This window comes from Cyprinodon variegatus, unplaced genomic scaffold, assembly GCF_000732505.1.
Source record: "Cyprinodon variegatus isolate N-32 unplaced genomic scaffold, C_variegatus-1.0 Scaffold541, whole genome shotgun sequence".
Taxonomy (NCBI): Eukaryota; Metazoa; Chordata; class Actinopteri; order Cyprinodontiformes; family Cyprinodontidae; genus Cyprinodon; species Cyprinodon variegatus.
In genome coordinates, this window is record NW_015150994.1 from 478,585 (window position 1) to 487,269 (window position 8,685).

General features: G+C 37.1%; 1 long non-coding RNA gene and 3 other non-coding genes across 4 annotated transcripts in view; 1 reads left to right on the forward strand and 3 right to left on the reverse strand.

Annotated features, from left to right (window-relative positions):
- Window positions 1-8,685, reverse strand: part of LOC107095377 — a 15,016-nt gene that overhangs the window by 1,854 nt on the left and 4,477 nt on the right. The gene's annotated exons all lie outside the window — the stretch shown is intronic.
- Window positions 992-1,063, reverse strand: trnad-guc. Its single transcript has one exon. It is a non-coding gene; the product is annotated as a tRNA-Asp (tRNA).
- On the forward strand, window positions 7,073-7,144 carry trnad-guc. The gene has a single exon. It is a non-coding gene; the product is annotated as a tRNA-Asp (tRNA).
- Window positions 8,296-8,367, reverse strand: trnad-guc. Its single transcript has one exon. It is a non-coding gene; the product is annotated as a tRNA-Asp (tRNA).

Consider the following 8,685-nt stretch of genomic DNA (forward strand, 5'->3'; position numbering starts at 1 on the left):
ATTTTGAGCGAAAAAAAATTTTTATATGCGCCTTTTAGTCGCAAAAATACGGTAACAATTAACTTACAAATTACTTACAAATTACAAATGCTTCACCTAAATTCTTATCAGACAAAAAGACTCATACCAATTTAATCACAGAGCTCAACAATAGTAATTACTATAAAAAAGCTCACTTTACACTAATAATTTTGATCATGATCTCATGGTTTAGAGCAAACTCAATTCCGCAATGGGGGAAAATTGTTTCATTATTAGCATACACTTTATACAAATTTAGCAAGGAATACAAAAGTACATAACATCATATAGACAGTATAGTGGTCATACAATATGCACAAACTCAAGCATAGTCAAATAAAATGATGCCATCACAAGTGTAAAACTCTTCCAAATTGTAATGTTCAACTATCAAGCATAGCTTACATTTTCCAAATGTCATGGATCTGTTCAAACGATCTCCGTTACATTTCTGTTTCCAACAATGCTCCTTAGTAAATACAATATTACCTCTTTGTCAGCTAATTAGATGGAATAGCAGCAAACCATGTAGTGGTCATATAGTGTATTACATCTGTAGAGGCTTAGAACTGTAATGGAAATTGAATGGGAAACTGCTTCTGCTCGTTAAGCTAAACAATTTGGTGCAGCCTGGGTTTGATTCCCAGCCAATGCAATTTTAATTCATTGCAGCCCCGTTGTAGGGCTCATAATTAAAATTTTCATCCAAAGCAGATGTGTTTATATTTATAAATATGTTCCTGTCAGACCCATTAAATTGCCGCTGAATTGCTGCGGTCTATCTCAGTCAGAGCCACGCAATTTATTGGTAAATTTATTTTCCTGCGTCAGCGAAATACTTTAAACCCTAAATAAATTAATTCATTAGATATCACTATGATTTGATATTGTCAAAAAAAATGTAACTCCAATGCACTCATTAAGGAATATTTAAGGCAATAATAAGGGTACACTGAAAAAAAAAAATTTTCTCCCCGTCGGGGAATTGAACCCCGGTCTCCCGCGTGACAGGCGGGGATACTCACCACTATACTAACGAGGAGGTGAAAACTTTATACCTGTTAGTGGAACCGTCGAATGGTGTATTGGAGCCAGACAACGCTGACGTCTGCTCGTGCATCGAGCTACCGCGCTAGACTGTGCACACTGTGCATGACACCAGAGAAGTACTGTACACATTAATAGCTGACATGGATGTAGGTGAAGTACTCAAAAAACAAAGAGGGGCAGTGATCAACGCTGTATAAAACTTTTGATTAATTAATGCGTCAATGACCATATAACAGTAGAGAAAACATTCTTTAATAAATGTTTATATATATTTTATATACATTCTAAAAAGAATAAAGCACTTCAACTACAGGTACAAAAAGATAAGGTTTTAATATTTATTCAAAGGGTAACAGAAGCAAATTTCCAAAAACATAAATCCACAAAAATACTGAAGACCAGGAATACTCACAACATGGGGGCAAAGAAATGATGACAAACCAGCAAAGAGTGACTGAACAGGAGGAGGATATATGGGAGAGAGAAACGAAACAAAGACAAAGCTAATTAGCAGATTGGGAGCAGGTGTGAACAGAGGCAAGAAGGGGGCTAGGTAAAAGGAGACTGACACAAGAGGGCAAACAAGAAATATCAAAGAACTCAAATACAATCAAAAACTAGAACACAAAATGGAAATAAGACTAATGAAAACGATATAAAACTTAAAAGGAACCAAAACCATGACAGCCTGGAAGTGCAGCGGGATGTACTGACAGCCACAGTCCACCAACAACTCACAAGGGATATACAGTAACTAAGGTTCAAACATTAAATACAAGAAAATTCACTAAATCTGATGTCAGTCCTTTTAGAAACCTTCGATTTAAATAAGGTCAAACTAATTCCACACAAATTTGTACCTGTCTATATTTTAAAAGAACGTACAAATTAGGACTGCGAAAGGACCTCCTTCAGGTCAAACTAATCAGAAAATGTTAGCAGCACCCTAAAGCAAATCAACCAGTAGACAGGAAAGCTGAAACAGGAAGGAAGAACAGGCTGTTGCTAAGCTAATTAAAGGAAAGATCTCTGTAGAGGAAATTAACATATAAAGTGATTCAAATATGCAGCTTAAATGTCAAATAAATAAATGCCAAATCAAATAAAGAGCAATTGATTGCTGCATTAGAAAACTGTTGTTAAATGGTTTATTTAACACCATTTAAATTGCAAACAAATGCTGCTTTATTCAAACTGAAAGCTCACAAATAAGCTGCATAAATTTTCAGCAACTCCAATGGTAAGCAGGTACAGTATATGCAGTCTAAGGCTACGTTCACAATGCAGGCATTGACGCTCAATTCCGATTTTGTTGTGAAATGTGATTTTTTTGCGTTGCCCTTCACATTTCCAAATATATGCGATTTGTATGTGATCTCCTGAGTGAACTGCAGTTTTTCAGCTTAAGTGTCCTGCATGCGCAGAAGAGGATGCAATGACGGCACAAGCCAGCCTGCTCTACGGAAATAAACATGGATGTGCTGGAGCACATTTAGCGATCTTTCAAAACCTTAAAACCTCAATCTTTTCAAGATGGTTAAAAAAAAATACTACTCTCCGCGTCATCGTCCGCCATGGTGTTTGTTTTTCTTGCTGCTTCTTCATAGCAAGACCCAGAATAGTGACCTTTGTCGGGTATTAACGGCATTAAGGTTGGATGAATGCGGCCTGGCAGTTCAAACACAGGTCGCATTTGAAAAGATCAGTTTCGTATCGGATTCAGGACCACATAGCCAAGTGGCCTGGGTCGCATTGGAGAAAATCGGATCTGTGTTGTTCAGTCTGCCTTGAAAAGATCAGATCCAGGTCGCATGTGGGGGGAAAAAATCGGATTTGGGTCACTTCAGGCTGTATGTGAACGTAACCTTAAAGTCAGTAACTGTTTGTCTGATTTGACTGACACGTTTTAAAATGGAAAGCAAGGGTGGAGCAGCAAAAACTAAAAGTATAACAATGGGCAAGCAGAAGAACATGAAATGAACTGGTCAGTTCATTGCTTATTCTGCAAAAAAGCAGCAGCAACATAAAGCAAATTATTTGCAGGGCTTAAAGAAAAACAAAATACTCTCCAGCTCATTAATTGTACTATTCAACCCCCAGTTTTTAGGTTGCAGCTATGATGAGTCGGCGAAAACTTTGTATCCTGATTCTGCAGAGTTGCTTGTTCACCAACACTGTTTTGGTCAGAAATGCTTGGGCTTTAAAAATGGGACAGGGGCTAAATTTATAACAAGATTTCAGAGGTAAAAAAAAAAAAAAAAACTGGTGGGATTTGAGTTTAATTACAGCTGGAAGCAAAACTTTATTTCCCGGACTCTGTGCTAAGAAAATGGAGCGAGATGCATCGGGATCAAACCTCTCTAAAACAAGATGTTTTTGGGACTCAGTATTTCATTTTAAAGAAACCATGTTTATGATGATCGTCATCATATATAAAGAATCCATGTATTTATTCTCTATATTTCATTACTATTAGCAAACTAGCGTTAGGAAACAAGTCTAAAGGTTGGATGACATAGCTGAAAACAATTTTAATTATTTAATAACATTCTAATCAGGTAACTACCAAATTGTCATAAACAGAGATTGTATTTTTTGGTTGGTATGTTTTCCAAAGGCTTTTACAAATATCCATCCCCCTTCAACCTGTTGCACATTTTCCTTGTTCCAACCATGAAATTATTAAAGTATTATGCAAGGTAGAATAAGTAAGGCACATATTTGTATCTATTACCTTTTTTCTGGGTCTTCAGCTTTAGTAGAGTGTTTTAACACTCACTTCCTGTATTTTCAGAGAACCTGTGTCCAAAACTCGACTATTTTGCAGCCTCTAACAGGTTTCCTGGGTGAGAAAAAAACTAACTAGACAGACAAATACTACTGTCAGACAACAACACTGCAATCTGTCCGTTTAGGCACACAGTTATCTAGATTCATTTATCTTGAGCTTCTAAACAGGCTTAAAGGGATAATATATATAATTAGTCAAATCCACATTCGTCTGTTTGTGACTGCGTTGCTGCATGTCTAGCTTTCTTTATAATCCAATTGTAATGCGTAAAATGTTTGTCTGCATTTGTCACAGCATCTATCAAGGTTATTATCTCTGCTCTGTACTCAACTCAATTCCCCTTACAAGAGCGTTATATGTGTGTGCTCCTGTCTTGGCTTTTTTTTCAGTTTTACCACCAGATTTAAGGTTATGTCAGGTTTAAAACTTAGAAAGGGTAGAAATAAGATGCAACATGAGAATGTGTGTATGCCACCTGCTAGATGAATGAGCAGGACCTGCTGTCAAGAGTATGAGTCTGACAGGTAGAGTACCCAAAAAACTGGCAAACACTCTGGCGTCGAGGTAGTGACAGTCCACTGCTCAAATACTCCTCCAGATAATGGTCCAATATTTCAGCAAAAACATGAAATTGGTTTATTATTTGTTCGTGGCTCTAGTCTAGTGCAGAAACAACATCTGTAATAGACTGCGTCACACACATCTGTAGGCTAACATTACAAAAACGCAAAAAGATTAAATGTCATGCTAATCATCACATATTATGACTCAAAATGCGAGGAGTGTAGGTAAGATATTTCCTATAACAAGCTCCCTCTGTTAGAAAGCAGTCAGCTTCTCTACAATGTTACCATCCATTTAAAGTAATTATTTACGGATTACTCTTAGCTACTTTTGCCAAAATAAACAGTTAGGAAAAGGCATTAGAAAATCAAGTTGCGCACCTTGTAATGAACAGTCAAATCACAAAAAATACACAAAATCCCTTTACACTTCATGACAAGCTCTCTTTCTATGCCTCATTTGTTAGATCCTGTATAACGTGCGGCCACAGAAGGTTTACATTTCCATTAAATCTGCGCTGCACACAGCATGCGCGTCCATGTGATTTAAAGGTGTGGTTTCGAGGGGTGGTCTGAAGGGAGAGGCATGGTTGTGTATGTTCAAAAATATAGCTTGCTGGAACCGTTTTTCCAAGATCCTTTACAGCACCTTTAAGGCAAGCGATAAAAATTTAATTTCTGCATATTTAAGAGAAGCAGTGAGCTACGGGCACATCTTAAAACTTTAAAATCCACATATTATTTCTTTCTATTTCACCATTATGTACCTTTTTTATTGGTCTAACTCAAAACGATCCTGTTTGAGATAAAATAATGGAGTTCAGGGTGTGTTTTTTTTTTTCAGAGCTAATTGATACAGATTGGATGAGAATTTCCTTTAGGATTTGATGAACAAAACCACCAAATTTCCCCCCCAAAAAAATTATTTCCACGCTTGGAAAGTTGTAAGTCTGTTGAGAATATTTCTGAAAATAAAAGGGTAAATGATACATCACCAAGATTTGCAGTGTTTATGTAAAATATATTCATTACGAGTCCTTCATAATTCTCTATAGTAAAATATTAAGCTCTTTATGCATTTAATGGATATAAATAAGCTGTTAAAGCAGTGTGCAGAGATGTAGAGTAGATTGCTGGTTTTATATGACAGCAGGTTTAACCAAATACTCTGAGATGATTAAGTTTTCATTTATAACTAAGATTTGTTTCCTCTGTGTAACTTTAGCCCAGAAGGTTTAAAGCAGATGGTTTATTACCACAAATTAGGACGGAAAAGAAGAACCCGAACAATCCATAATTTTTATCGCTCCACTTACAAACAAATGACAGTTTAAAGTTTGCATAACTACAGATAGCTAGCCTGAAGGTGGGAGTGGTTTCTATTCTTTTTCTTAGGGGGATCTGATGGGTGTTGAAAGTGATGAAAAAAAAAAAACCTTAGACCAGTAACCAACATGAACATTGTCTTCATTTGTTAAAAGCTTTAAAAGTGGATTAGAACATTCAAGATTTTTTGTTAATCATTTCAACTGTAAAACACAGTGGTGGAAGCATTATGCTGAGGGGGCTGGTTTGCTTCCTTCAGATTATTTGGGTTCAAGCTCAGAACCAACCACTAGAAGTATAAAAGTTGGAAACAACTCGTCTCTACCAGTTCTCTACCAAGAAATGTGGTCGAATCAAATCTTTCAAGAATCTTATTGACGGATACAGTAAGTTTATGTATAAGATGCTATGTGCTGAGGGACATTAAACCAAACACTAGTCACCTAACTGGAAAAGCGGACCCATTCGTATGACACTAAAGACACGCCATATAACTTTTGGGCCACTAGGGGCACTAGACTTCAGTCAGCCGGCCAGTTTCCCATGTGTTTTGATTGGGGGGCCATGCTTGGAGTCTAGGTTCAGCTCAGAGGGTGTTAGAAATGCTGCTGCAGGGTCAGACAGGGCATTCTTCCAGGTCACATGACCTGGCCAACGACAGTGTGTCTTCTCCCAATTTAAATAGGTGATATTTCAAAATGGGAGGCCTACTCGTAGCATTGATAGTCTCTCTGTATATTGATCATGTAAAATAAGTCATACATGTCAACTCTTTAGGTCAGTCCGCAGTGTGCCTTTAATCAAACAGCTTAATGGGGACCAAGGAACATATTCATTTGTGGGGTTAGATTACTAAAAAAAGGATATTTAAAGTATATCAATATTAAAATGCTTCAAACAAGTGTAGTGAATTATCAGAAAGAAATATCTTAGTCTGCCAGCTCAAAGTAAAATCCTACATATGACAACTTGCTAGAGCTCCAAGTAAGTCAGCTCCTAGTAGCAGTCTGACACCTGCTGGCTGAAAGAGTGAACTGTTTTTACTGCTTCTGAAATCTAAAGGGATGTTTTTAATATACAATATCAGATCACAAAACAGGAAATAAAAGTTATTATAAATAATAAATAAAATGCATTGTTAAAATAACAAAAATTAGTCCGAAATTCGAATCCTTTCAGCCGGCTATAGAAAGATTAGCCAGGTCACTCAAAATGAAGCCATGTCGCCCCTAAACTGCCTAAGTCCCGCTCCACACTATAAGGACAGTCGTATTGTCTCTTCACATGATTTCAGACCGCTAATACTGTGATGGACAACATCTCCTCGTTAGTATAGTGGTGAGTATCCCCGCCTGTCACGCGGGAGACCGGGGTTCGATTCCCCGACGGGGAGGAAATTCCTTTTTTTAAGTGGTATGAAATTTCTGTCTCTAACAGATCCTCCTATTACTTTTATAAGAAAGGAGCTATCCAATCATAAACCAGTGCCTGCAATCAATAATGCCCTATTAATAATGTAATTAAACTCTAAAGACTAAGCATTAACCTGATTTTTTTTCCCTTTCACATGAACCTCTAACATTCCCCTTCATTGTTTAAGACAAAAGCTACTTCCTTCAGATCTGAATCATACTGCCAATTTTTTTTGTTTGTTTAGTTTGTTAATATGGGCCCGGTAGACCATGTGCCAAAACAGTCCAAGATCTGACACAAAGCACAGCTGGGTGAGCTGCTGTTATTCATTCTCTCCACCAGGGGGCTGCCTGCACTCTTGAGAAATCTGTTCTCTTCACATACAATGGACACAGTCTGGAAAGGTTAGTAGTTTGTTTATTAATACAGATTATATCTATTCAAAACATTACAAATCACCATATAGTTTTGGATTTTTTTGATACAAGCTAGACATTCTTGGTATTTTTTGCCAGTGAATTTGAATATAAAACATGCAGAGAGCATTGTTGCCTATCTGCCCAGGTCAGACACACAGTTTTACTGTGTGCCACTTGGTGGTGTCAACTGTTATGACTAGGTTTAAAGGTGAGAAACTGAGAGGGGTTTCCAGCACTATACTACACTTGGATTACACCTTTAACAATAACATATACAAAGGTGCAAACCCTTGATAAATATTATAATTTTATATAATAGTATTACTATTATTATTATTTATAATTTGTTCACTGCACCTTAGGACTGTTCACTGAACTTTTATAATGTAAATACGTGTGGATGTTATGTGATTTTTTTACTTTTCTTTATCTTATTGTGTTGTGACTGTCACTATGTGTAAAGCTGCTGCTACACTACAATTTCCCAGCTTGGGATAAATAATTAAATCTATTCTATTCTATTCCTAACAATGAAAGTGGAAGGATATTAGGTATTCAACAAAAACATTAAGAGCAAAAACCTCCACACCTACATCTTAAGAGCCTGAAATGTCCATTCTTTAAACTTGCATTATGTGCCCCACACCAGTGTTTTTCAACCCTGCATGTTGGAAACAAGAAAAAAAAAAAAAAAAAGTAAAAACAATTGTTTCTCCCCGTCGGGGAATCGAACCCCGGTCTCCCGCGTGACAGGCGGGGATACTCACCACTATACTAACGAGGAGATGATGGTTAGACCACATTCCTTCAGGTTAAAAAAGTGGCAATGCCATATCTCTTAAGGGCCTTGACTTGGAGAATACATGGGTTGAGAATTTAATCCTTAAATGACAGAACTGTCTAACCCGGCGGTTTTCAAAGTGTGAGGCGCGCCTCCCCTAGGGGGCGCCAGAGCACTTTAGGGGAGGTGCAAAGGAAAAGATAAATATGTATTTAGGACAAAGTTTGCGGCCTCTATCTCTATCATTATCACTACTGATAAGGCTTTTTCATACTTATGTAAACAAAATGACAAAGTCTTCTAAAGTCTAAGGTCTTTACT